Source organism: Pteropus vampyrus, unplaced genomic scaffold, assembly GCF_000151845.1.
Source record: "Pteropus vampyrus isolate Shadow unplaced genomic scaffold, Pvam_2.0 Scaffold94, whole genome shotgun sequence".
Lineage (NCBI taxonomy): Eukaryota > Metazoa > Chordata > Mammalia > Chiroptera > Pteropodidae > Pteropus > Pteropus vampyrus.
Window position 1 is genome coordinate 3110978 of NW_011888875.1, and position 13789 is coordinate 3124766.

The 13789-nt window shown below is 37.5% G+C and overlaps 1 pseudogene; it reads left to right on the forward strand.

The window, feature by feature from the left end:
• The first annotated feature begins 13005 nt into the window (after nt 1–13005).
• LOC111742447 lies at nt 13006–13147 on the forward strand (annotated as a pseudogene).
• The last annotated feature ends 642 nt before the right edge of the window (nt 13148–13789 follow it).

Sequence of the window (13789 nt, forward strand, 5' to 3'; positions counted from 1 at the left end):
GAAAACAGATTGTTATTGTGGAAAGAATGTTGACTCAATTCAGGATAGAGGAGACCCAGTTTTGAAATCTAGTTAAACCCATGAAACTGTCACCATAATGAAAATACCCAAACTTCATCACATTGTGCACTTAAGATAGTGTAGTTTAGTGTATGTCATTTATACTTTAATAAAGCTGTTTTTTTTTTTTTAAAGAATAGGGTTAATGGGGTCAAGGGAAAACAATAAAGGTTGACAGTTTTAAAGATAGAACATTTTATGTAATATGTGCATTTATTTCTAGGTCGTAGTTTTTGCTGAAAGGCAGAGGAAGGATAATCACATGGCGGCCGCATAACATGGGATTTGGTCAATGACAATCACTACTCCCCTGGTTCGATTACATGATGTGTTTCTTTCCACCATTCACTCTTCAATTCATCCTCTCCTTTAAAATATCACATAAACACTGAGAGAAAAACACTTAACATTTTCATTGCTACCAAAAAAAAATGTGTTGTAAGCCACTCCGTGTGGTCAGTTTTGCATTCTGTTAAAATGGATTAAATATGAAAAATAATACAATTGCGTTTTAGGCTTGGAGCTGGAGAGAACCTCACAGATGATTTGGTACACGTTCCTGATATCACAGATGAATAAACAGATTCAGAAAATCTCAGGGGATGAGGGGTGAGGAAATGCAGGGATGCTAAGGGTATAAGCAGCTGGAAATAGCATTCATATCATCCACTTAAAACATGCTGCCAGAGCGCTATTTTTGAGTAGCTTTTTCAGTGCAATTCATTATTTAATCAAATTCTATATCAGTCATCTTCCCCCAACAACAACAAAAAGAATATAAATAATATATCGCATGATGAGTTTATTCTATCTACTTAGGTCAAAATTAAGGGGACTCTATTTTCATTGCCGCCTTATTGTTTCTTCCAGTATGATTACTCTCTTAAGTTTTACTAACAGAAATAACCTACTGAAACTTCATTCTCTAAATGCCTAAATCTTTATATTAACATGGTAGGAAATTGGCCAATATATTCCTAAATAAGGAAATTTTGGATTAGGAACAGACTTTTTGAGGAATCTAGTTTTACTTACACTTTTAGAGAAAAGCAGATACTGAGGGAAATCACAGTGTGTTATTTCCTGTCAGCACTGAGAGCTGACTTATGGCCATCTACTTATTTTAGCCTTGGGGCTGAGATTGTGGTTCATTTAAAGATAAAAAGCTTACAACGCTTCACAATAAAGTTGCAATATATAAGCTTTCAATCATAAGGCACAATTCTCCTATGGTAATAGAATAGCTGCCTGAGAAAAAAAATTTGCATTAGTCATTGCTTTGAATCTTTCATTTTCACGAGCACTAAGCCACATTTTGTAACACTGAAAGGCATTTCAAGGAGTAAAAATGTTGACTGCTATGCTGACTAATTTTCTTTCTCTATAAAATCATAAAAAATAAAAAAATCATTTTCCTTTTTTCTTTTTTTTTTTTTTTTCTGGTTTTGCTTTTGACAGGTAGGGAAAAGATGGAAAGAGATTAAAATGATTGTTTTCTTTTTCCCAGTAATCCAAAGAAATGCATGAGACATTCCATAAACAGTATTTATGCCATGATTCCAATAAAATTACAGCCCTAGATAGGTGATTAATTATCTTTTATGCAAAGTAGCTAATTGTATTTATGGCCTTTAAATATAACATTGGGGCTATTATCTTTCAATTAAGTTACGGCCAAAAATAATACATGACGTAGCAAGTTTAGCAGTTTTTAAGAAGTACAAAATGTAGTTTCCGTTTACTAGAAATGACCACTTATAACCCTATTCTAGCTCTTAACATCCCACTCAAAACCATGAACACATTTAAGACACATTTATTCACTCTGCTCAGATGATAATTCATGAGTTCACATAATCTGCTTGCTTCTAATAAGCATGAAACCAGTCTGTGTTAGTTCTAATAGGTCTTGAAATGGTAACTCAAACATAGCCAAATGATGTAGTATGCCCTTATCAGAAATACACTTCCCATTAATCAGGATTCTTCTTGAAAACCGAAGGAAAACAAGCTGGACAATGAATGGGATATCTGTGTGTATAGCACATGAGATAGCTCAACCAATTTTCAGAAAGTAAATCCACCCATGAAATCACCACCCAGAAGAAACAAAACATTATCTTAATTCCAGACATATACACTTCCGGGGCCAGGCATTACTGTCACTAGTAAGACAACCACTGTTGTAACTTCTAAGACCCTAGGTAAGGTGCATATGTTTTCACCTTCCTCATAAATGGAATCATATGGTAGGTTCACACTTGTGCTTAGCCTCTTTTCCCCGTTAGATTTATGATATCGATCTATCTTGATGTGTGTAGCTGCATCGCAGTCTCATTGCTAACTAGTATTTTAATTATGCAGGCTTTTAAAAGTTGAAAAATCAGTATATTTTATATGTTGTAAATATATTTTGTTCTATATGAGTATGTTCTGTGACAATTTAAATGTATCTGCCAAATGGCAATTTTATTTGAAAAAATTAAAATTTATTGCATTTTCTGCTAGGTTCCACTGTTTTCCTATGTTTCCTTTTTGCCTTTTGATTACTGAGTGGGAATTATAGACAAATATATAGCATAAGAGAAAATATAGATTACCATTATCACAGTAAATATTAAAATCGCTTTTCCAAAATAATACATTTCACATTTGTAAACTGGTTTGCATTACATCTATGTTCTTTAGTATGAGGAGATTTTATATTTTACATTTGAATAATCCTGAAAGATAATAAAGCATTTTATATATTTTTTAAAATTTATATTCCATGGATCTCAGGAAGAGCAGTTATTTAACTACATCTATGTATCTTGAGCAATACTGACTATGGCGTAATATTCAGTAAAAGCAAACATCAGCAACTACAAAATAATAGTTGCCATCACAGTTATTGGGCTTAAGGAAAATAGCGTGGGAGCTGAATATGACTAAGGCAGCCTTGGAGTTGGAGAAGGAAGAGAAGGATGTAATCAAATCGGGAGAATGCAATAATCCTGTTTTTACAATATCTTTAATTCTTTTTCTCCATTTTGAACATTTCATTTTCACCTATGGGCTTTATATATCCCCTGCCCCTTCTCTCAGTTCCCAAAACATGATTGTGGTTGAATTTGAACATGATGTGGGTGTGAGGGGACCTTTACGTTAGACAATCATAGGAAAATAACTTTGGGGCAGATATCTAAACCCAAAGATAAATTTTTCAAAGATAAATGTTCATCGTCTGTAAGTCATTTATGGGATCCTCTTAGCTGGTAGTGGAGAGCCATGTCCACTAATAGGAGGGCTAGTTCCGGCCTCATCCAGATCCACGGGGCTGAAAAGGCCTTTAGAAGAGCGAGCTCTCGGAGCAGCTGGTTGGGTGGCCAGCATCTAAGAGTCCAGGGACAAGTGCCATGTTTATTTTAGGGAGATGAGAATCACGGTTTCTTCTACAGCTCATGCAAAATTGGTGAGAAGGGGACCAAAAATGAGAAAGTCAAGACCAAAGTCCTAATGGATATCACGAAGGAAAACAAGGGAATAATTTAGGTAACAGGGGCAAAAGTCAGCTGGCCACTATTTCAAAAGCAAGGACCTAGTAGCAGGTAATACTTCCGACACTCAGCTGCTGGTAGAAAGCTATTCAAAGTTTCGGCATGAGAAATTCTGATTTTAATCTGGATTATTCATGCTTATTCTAGGATTTCTTATACTTCTGCTGAGTTGGGATACAATTGGCCTTGGGCCTGCAGTCCTGCTGAAGCGAGGCGTGGAGGAGACAACCGCCAATGTTGGTGGGATTTAAGCCTAATATAACATCATTCAACTGTTTTTATCCCCACCTTCTTCTTTGTAAAATTAGAAGGTTGAGTAAAATCATCTCTGAGTTATTTTTGTGGTCTACAACCCTCAATTCCCCCCCCCCCACTTTCATTTTTTTACATGATCTTTTTAGAGGTTAACACTTCTTAAGGTCATCGCAATCATATAATTCTGAAAATTCAGACATTCAGACCCATCGGAATAGCAGAGTTAATCTAGCCATAAAAATAGACAGAGGTCAACGCCACGTCTAAGGCCAAAGGAAACAGCGAGGGAGATTGTGATGAGAAAATTATACCCAACCTCACCTTTCCATTTCCTTTGCCTTTGGTTTTTATTGGATGCTATATTTCTGAAGGAACCATTCTCATTTGCCGCAGGTAAATGCTTGTGTTTTGAATTTATTGAGACAGGCAGCAGAAGGCCAAGGTACAGGCCAAGGGTAACTAAAACAGGGAAAGAGGGCATTTGAGAATGATGTATATGATACTGCAAACTTCGTGGAGTAGACAAGTATCGGGGTAGGGAATGGTAAGCATTTATAGAAAAATATACCAGACTTGCTTTTAAATGAATAGAACAAGGGAAAAAACTGGCCTAGTTTTGTGTGTGTATGTGTTGTTTTCCATTTTCTCCATTCCTAAAGCTGTCCTGAGTTGCTATAAATAATTCTAAAGAAAGAAGTTCCCTAAAATTATAATGTATTGCATGTTAGATTTTTGTTTTAGTCATAGGCTTGACTAGCTTTTAAGGGGGGGAAACAAAATTTTTACATAATACAAATTCAGTCTTTGAACTGAATGAACTCTTAGAAAACAGGTAGGTAACTTATCCAGCCAGATGACACCATTTTTTTTCCCCCTAATGTAAATGCTCAATGATATTTTCCATTTGCAAACTCTTCCAATGGGTTTAATTGAGCACAAATGTTCTTATGAAAAATAAACAAATAAAAAATACAAAGCTCTAAACTAAACACATTTTATACAGCTTCCTTTATAACAGGTATATTTGGTTAACACAGATCAAATAGCTAAGGAGTACTTTCCTTCTTAATAAATATTAAAAGCACTAAATGAGAATGCATTTTTAATTTAACTTAATCCTATACAGAATGTGTAATTATTTCTACTAAATTCCAGTTTGTTCAAAGCACAGAAATCTAAAAGATGGCTTTTACTTAAAGCCATATAGACTTTTGAGTGAGTTTATAATTTAAGTAAGATGTTCTTACAAATATGTATATACAAGTATTTAACTCGGCTATTAACCTCCTGCTTAAAGAACGTGAATGTAAATCGAGGGTCTACTGTCAAAGAAAAGTGAATTGTTTTTCGTTAGTTGAACTATGTATTTTGAGATAATTACAGATCCACTTGCAGTTGTAAGTAATATTTCAGAGAGATGTCGTATACCTTTGACCAGGTTCTTCCAATGGCGACATTTTGCAGAACTATATCATAAAATTACAACCATTATATTGGCATTGGTGCTCTCTGCAGATCTCGTTCAAATATTACTTATATTTATGTGTGTTTTTAGTTTCTTTCAGTTTTACAACCTATCAGTTTGTGTATCCACCACCACAATCAACATACACAACAGTTCCATCATCATAAGGTTCCCAAGTGTTGCCTTTTTATAACAGTAAATTATTTTTATTTCCCAAAAGGTAGGATGTCAAAATCAAATTTTTTTTTAATTTTTAAGAAAATTGAAAAGGGTAAGAAAATATGAAAAAAATTAGTACGACATAAAAGAAGACAACAGAAAAGAAAACACAGATGACGACTACTTAGCCAGATTTCCCCCCAGAAAGCAGAGCCTAGGACAAAGGCATCTATAGGAGTCATTTATTTTGGAGAATTGACAACAAGGAACTGAAGTAAGAAACTGGGACAGCTAAGAAGCAGAAGGTGGAAAAACTACTTTGATGGTTTGTCTTTCAAGCCGATCACTGCTGACAGCAACTGGGTCTTGAGCCTTGTGGGATGGATGCTATGAGGAGCCATGTAGAATGCATCATGGAATTCACTAGCGATGAGACAGAAAGGTGAGTGTTTACTCACAGATAGCCACTTCAGTCCCTGTTGGCCAAGGGCTGGCTAGTCCGTAGGTATTAACTCCTTCACACCTACAGATACGCAAGTGGGTCATTGCCAAGTTACATCCTAGGGCGCCCATGCTGCAACATGAGCGAAGATCTAGAACAGAGAGCAACCGACTCAAGATGCAGCTGAGAAAGATGCTGTCGGGCTGCCTTTGTGAAGCTGGTTAACAGCGAGCAGGGAAGCATACAGTGGACTGCGCAGAAGTGCCGTGGCACCCAACAAGGGTCTGATACCTCGAGCTTCGTAGATGAGACAAGAAAACCACAGCTTCAGACGAGATGCCCACTCAAACATCTATTACTCACATTAAGGGACTTGGGAAGCCCCTGATGAACTCGTTAATTTTTTCTTAAGGAATTGGCCAAATTGACTTTACTCTAGATTTGTCTTTCTGGAAGTAAATTGAGATGAAATAATTAGAAGCGAATAGGCGCGGAGACCTGTTTTCGTTGAATATGGTAGTTTATGAAATGCGATTTAAAAAGAAGGGTGGATTTTTAATAGAAAAGGATGATAGAATTAATTTTGAAATCTTTATTGAAGTCAAATCATACTAATAGAGTCTCTTCTATCACTGAGTAATTTAAATGATTTGGTTTTAAGGGTTTTTTTGCCTAAGAAACAAATATTATGAGGCTCAAAATGTACAATTATCATCAAACCAAATAAAATCAAATTTAAAAATTATCAGTAGATTTGTTGCTTAACCACGAAATTTTAAGGCTTCCTAGAAAGTACCACACAGTATAAACTAAAATTATGTGGAATTACTTTAGTGGTGATTGGGGTGGTTGGGTGGGGCGTAGGGGGGTTTGTTTGCACAAAGGTCAAATAGAGGCAACTGATTGAGGGTTAAGTTTGATATATTGGTCGATAGAAAATTTGATTCAGTTATTTCTGGCTCTCGAAGTCAGTTAAAGAATCAGACTATTTTTAGGCACAATATAGAAAAATTTCAAAGACTGCAGAGTAAAAATACTATCAGATTAGAGTTACTCTGCAATGTTTTCATGCTTTGATCATAAGTTTTTTTCTTATTTCCAAATAGTATGAGAAAACTGATAAGTAATTGGCTATATAACTAATCGCCAATCGAGATTCTTTAGAAGGAAATATTTCTAGTTATTGCAGGTAAACATCTGTAAACCAGGACTATTTGGGGCAAACTAAATGTGTGGTCAACTTACTTTCAAAGACTCCAGGAGAATTTTTAAAAGCAGCTTTCTTGCTTGTCTTTCCCAACCACCAAAGAAGTAATAATCACAGTAATCATCATTATTGACAATACTATTGATGGTTGAATCCAGGAGTTGCTGAGTTAGCTGCTGAGTTGACAGGAACTGGTAGCAGATATTTTAAAATATAAACAAAATGGACATTGTCTTCTTGGGTAAGACTGAATATTTACAAGGAGCTTCTCAATATTTACAGGAGCTTCTCAAAAATTCCAAGCTTGCCTCACTGGAAATTTTGTCTGATTCCAACACAGTAACCTGAGTGTCAGATGCTCAGACAAAGCCTGGACCTGTGGGCCAAGGAGTCAGAAAAATTGAGAGAACTAGGTTATAGCATTACGTCTCCTGACATAGGATTCTTCCAATCAGCAGGAGCTCAGACAGTAAGGCTGAGATACCAAGGAACTCACCGTTCGAGGCCAAATATGTGGGACACTGAGACAATGTTCTAGATGCTCATCACTCCAGCTCTGGACCAAGACATGGGTTTCCTGAATTGGTCATTAATTTGGGGCTCTCTTTTTTTATTATAGTGGTAATAAACAAAGCATATTGTGAGATCTACTTTCTTAAATTTGTAAGTATACTGTACAGCATTATAGACGATAAACACAAATTGCATGTCAGACTCCTAAAACTTGTTTACCTTATGTGACTGAGTCTCTGTGCCCAATGAATAGCAGCTCCCCGCTCTGCCTCCCACAGCCCTGAGCAACCACCATTCTGGCTCTCCTTTCCTGTGAGTTTACTGCTTTAGATACCTCATTTAAACCAATATTTGTTTAGAAGGAAACTGAGCAATTGAACTGGAAAAGGACAAAGAGGAACCTCTTTGTCTCCCTGTGGTAGACTGAATCACATGGACTAAAAAGATCCATGCCCTAATCTCTGAATCCTACAAATGGGTTATCTTACATGGCAAAGGGGACTTCACAGACCTGTCAAAGTTGAAGATCTTAAAGTCATCCTCAATTATTCAAGTGGGCTTAATGTGATCACGGGGATCTTTATAAGAGAGAAGCAAGCATTTTAGAGTCAGAGAACATGATGTAATGACTGAAGCAGCAGGAGAGAAATCATAGCAAACAAAATGATGTCATCACTGGCCTCTAGAAACAGGAAAGGCAAGGGAGCATTGTGCGCCGACAATATTCAGACCCGCCGGAAAGAACACAGCCCTGTCTACAAACTTTGGACTTCTGTGCCCAAGAACAATAAGATAATAAAACTGTCCCATTTTAAGTCACCGAGTTTGTGGTTATTTGTTACAGCAGCAGGAGGAGCAGTAACTACACATCCCCTAGATATACAGGCCAGCCACAAATTTGAAAATCTCACTCAGCAAAACAAAATATCTGCAGTTACCCGTTTCATCGCTTTAAAAGGCAATATAGTTAGTACACGTCATCGTCACCTAAGAACCGTGATCTCACCAGGTGAGATCTGGTGAGACCACTGACCTCCCCACGTGATCGAAGTAGAGCAGACTTCCTGTGATGTCAAACACATTTTCTATTTCTCCCAACGTTTGCACTGATATTTTACAGCCCAGGCTACACTCTATGCCCCCAAGAAACTAAGCAAATGCCAAATTGATCTGACCCTGAACCAACGAGGGTTGTAAAGTTGCGGAGTAACATTAACGTCTTGATTTTCGTTTTTCAATTTGTGATGTGTGCTCTGAATCAGAGGTCAATTTGCTCAAAAATCAAGGATAGAGTTTCTTGTTTATCATCCCCTCCTTCCCTCCTTAATAAGGTAATCACTGCAGAGGTCACTCGGCAGGGTCAAGACAAAACCAGAGGAGAACTCAAATGCGGTCTTCTTTATGAGGCTTACACTGATCGTCCTATTTAGAAATTGCAACTCCTGTGTCTCTCCTTGTCTTATTTTTTCTATTTCGCTTAGAGAGCACATATTGCCTTGTGATTCACAATATATTTACTTATATGTTGCGCTATTGTGTATTTTCTATCTTCCCATGCTAGAATGTAATACATTGGGTCAAGATGTTTTTCTTGGGTCAGTGATACACCCAAAGTCCTATAAGAATTGAATAAATGGATGTGTTAGTTACCATGGAAATTGCAGAGTCTGTCTCAGGACAAGAAGACTATATACTGATTGTTCTGCTTCACCTCAAGATCCAATACTGAAGGTAACTCAGGGTTTTGTTAACCCTTTGGGATGAGGGCAAGTAAGGCTGAGGATGTGTCCTTCTTATGGGATTATTTTAAGCAGACTTCTCTGGAGCTGTTTAATCTTGCTATCTGGTAGACCATGAGAGGTGTCCAAGAGTTAAACTCTCCCTGTCATCAAAGCCTCTGCCTCACTCACAACACAGCCTGAGGTTTACCTATGCAGAATGCACCTGCCTTGGGAACACACGAGCTAAGGCCCTAGGCCACTGCATGGTTCTTCAAAGAGGGGATCGTAGCTCAGGGATGGCCTGAGAGGGATGCTCTCACAATCGAGGAAACCTATACTCAGCAGCACCCGGCCCATCTAATTTCTAAGAAAGGTTAGATATGAAACAAATGGAGAAAAAACACTGTGCACAAGGTAGAGAAGTAACAAAGGGACACCCACAGACAAAGCGGGAAGCAGGATCAGGAGAGAAGGTAAGAATCCCTTAATGGCTGATGAAAGCTATCAAAGCAGAAATTGGAGAGCTGAGTCACCATGAAGAGGAAACACTCGTGCAGAGAGTAGGAACACCCCGCAGCTAGAGCAGCAGCTTCTGGAGTTGCCATGGTGTTACCAGCACCTCGGTCAGTCTAAGTCACCTGCTGTATCCAGGATGTGGCAGTGGCTCACATCCTGAGGCTCTCTTCTGAGGCTGCTGAGATGGGTTCTGGTCTCCCTTATCTTTGTTCTTACTAACAAGTGCGCAGTTGAGAACAGAATCTCAAGTAAGTGCTCTTAATTACTGTTTACGATAACTGAAATTTATTGTTTCTAGCCTCCATTTAGTTGGATGGTGGAAATTTAAACTAGGTCAGTTTCTAATCCTTGTCTCCATTATTTCTCTGGAGTTGCTTCACATTTTAGGAGGCGTATGTGAGACAAAGATTTTGGCAACACTGCGATCAAGTGTGTGTAAGAACAGTGAAGAGGTGGGTGGGAGTTCACTTTCACTGACTCCTGTTGTACATGTGCATGTGTGTCTGTGTGTATGTACGCATGTACACACATGCACAGATACACAACGTGCATATACACATATGGGTGTCCAAGTATCTAGGTAGAGCCTTGGATCCTGGATCCACAAAATGATATCCTCTTAAATCACAAGATCTCTTCATATCTTTCAACAACTTCTAAGCCCTTCTCACACCCCAAGGCCTGAGCTGTCTAAGGCCATAACTGCTTAAATACAACGTAAACTGTTTTTCATTAGAGTCTTTCGTTGATCCTCTACCTTGAGAGGTGTTATATTTTCCTTCTGCTCTTGAATTCTCCAAACATGTCAAGGCATTGGCCAGCCCCCTTATCACCAAACCTGGAATCGACCCCTTAATAGGACCATGGGGTGGTGGAGCAGAGCTCAGTGTCTGTTTCCAGAATACTGGTATCTTTTCAATATTCACAACTGTCCTGGAACCCAGGAGATCATTTTCAGGACTCAGGGACAGAAAGCCTTCAAAGAGTATTCTCTAAAATATGCTACCTAAGCCAGAAAGGTATCCCTAAGTCCCTTCTCCATTGACATCAGGATTTTTAAAGCAAAGGCCAATAAGAATTGGCTCTATATTCTGCTGTGTCATCCCTTCCCCAAGATAATGAAAGTAGAAAATTAACTGCCCAAAGGAGGCAAAGACCCTGGGATACAACAATATTGAAAGAGAAAACTTGATTAATATTTCAAGATATTATGCTGAAATATTCACATTAATTATGGAAAACTAGGTAACCTGAATACTCTGAATTTCTTAAAATAAAAAAAGGACCCAGCCAATCTCAAATGAAATGGTTCCCCTGTGAATATCAGGAATTTTAATGTACACAGTTTATTGTTCCAGGTATACCTTTTATAGATGCTCAGTTTTCCACATAAGGATTCTAAAATTGTACCATAAGTTTATAGATGCATTCTTATGTCTGAAAAAGTGAAATAATACTTATTTGCCACCCAAAGAAAATGTATCGAGGTTATGAATAACAATGTAATTATTTGATATTCCCCTACATTTGCAAACTGTTACAATAATTTTCACCAGCAATGGATATCTCTCACATTCCAGAGTCTGAGAAATCATCATAACACCTGCAATCAAATGTTAGCATTGTAACCTGGCAATTACAAAGAACTCCTTAGTATATATCCGCATTCAAATTTTATAGGAGAGACTGACTGTGAACTTTAAGTGAACCAATTTTAAAGGAATGAATCATTTTATATTTTTCCTAAAATGAAGGACGTGCATGAGAGTAGATGGGTTTTCCCCTTCTCGTGCTCACATCAGAAGTAACTTTATAAACTAAACGGTGACAGTAATTTCAAAGCTAAAGAGGTTTACCCTTCACTTTGCAAGACTTGCTTGATGTACCAGCATCAGATCCTGTCTCAGTTCTACTCCAGAAGTGCCTATATTTCAAACTGTTAACTATTGTAGCAGTCTTTGGTTGACCACACACAGGATCCTGCAAACTATTTATTGCATAGAAAGTATTCATTTTTTAGCAGTTTCCACTATGATTGTTTTTTTTTAAGTAATTCTTTCTGTTAACGTCAAACATTTCACATCTCTTTTCTCTATACCCTTTGCGTGACAGGGCTGTAGCATTACTTACTTTGCATTCCAAGAAGACATTCAGTTTTCCCAACGCCTTCTGTTTCCTCCCACTGACACTGCAACCGTATTCAGCACTTCAACAATTCAAGACTCTGACCCCCTGCCAGTCTGTCAGGGAAGGCGGCTCTGTTTCAATCAACAAAGTTTAAAGGGAGAGAGAGAGAGGGAGATTTGACCTAGATATTGCATGGCGATTTTCAAATCGGGCGAGGACAATGAAAAATCCTTCATGTCTCATCATTTGAGAGTAGATCTGAAAGTGACAAGAATGTAAGAATGTTTTTATGGTACACAAAAATGACCATTTTTATCGAATGTCAAAATTTTTCGTATTATATAATTTTATTTATTCTACTTCAATAACCTGTAATGTACACCACATGCACTGGTATCCGTCCTATCGGATTCTCAAAAACGTATAATTTGCTAAGGGCAGCAGTTGTACTTATTCCCAAGTACAACTTGACATTGGCCATGGAAAAGGAAGATGATAGAATTCCTGCAATGTGAGTCAGAGGACTGAGGCAATGATGAAGTGCCCGAGAGTCAACTTGAGCATGGCATAGGGCTGGTGAATTGAGGAGTATATTAATTTGATGTTGAGCTTGGTCATTTTATTTGTGTTTCTGAAACCCCAGTAGGAAAATCAGACAGACAAGTACCTGCATATATATGGAGATCAAGATGATATATTAGAAGTAATTAAAATGGATGACCTCATATAGCTGTGGCTTTCCATGGAATTTCTTTTCCATGGATCCAGTGTTGAGGGGAATAATTTATTTTAGTCTATCAATACATTTATTAGATTGTAAGGTTCATCTTTTTCTCATTTTGATGTCGTAAGTTTTATACACATTCAAATACAGGTATGTATATATATAATCATACATGTTATTTTTGATGTCACTGTAAAATTAAGAGAATATAGTTTTATTTATAGTTATATTTCAAGTTGACATAACTTTAAATCTTCTTTAAAGAAACATAAGTCCCGTCTACGGCCATGCCACCCTGAACAAGCCGGATCCCGTCTGATCTTGGAAGCTAAGCAGGGTCAGGCTTGGAAGCTAGGCAGGGTTGGGCCTGGTTAGTACTTGGATGAGAGACCACCTAGAAAGACCAGGTGCTGTAGGCGTAAAAAATAAAAAAAATAAGGGATTGTAAGCTGACAAGTTCCTTACAATCTGTGAGGTCAACCAAGGGTTGCCTCGCCTAAAGAAAAAGAAAAAAATTAAAAAAAAGAAACATAGCTTCCCAAAGTAAATATTTGGGGTTAAGTTTTTAACCTGGCAAAGATTTTCCCATTATCTGTACTTATTTTACGGCAGGTATAACTGAAATATTTCAAGCAAAGGGTAAAAATTTTACCTAAGGGGTGAACAGATTAAAGCCCACATCCTTTTTCTTGAGAGGCTCAAAGCTATTGTGACATGTTCTTAATTAAAATAGTTCCAGGAAGACCGATAGGCTGGGAATTCATTATGTGGTTTTATAGGAGTGAGGAGGCTGGAGAAAAGAGGAAAGTTTTTTTTTTACTACACTCAAGTTTCTAGCATTGGTACCTGGTTTAATGATGTCATTAAATGATACAGAGAACGACAGATGAAAAATTGGGAGGAAAGAGTAATACAGCCTGATTATATTGCATTCGAATGGAAGATGAAAGTTGATATTTCTGGTTAACTGCTGTAGATTTAGATCTAGAATGGAACTTATAATTGTTCATACTCTCCTTCTGAAGAAAGTGTGCAGTAAGAGTTCACAAATGCTTTTTGAA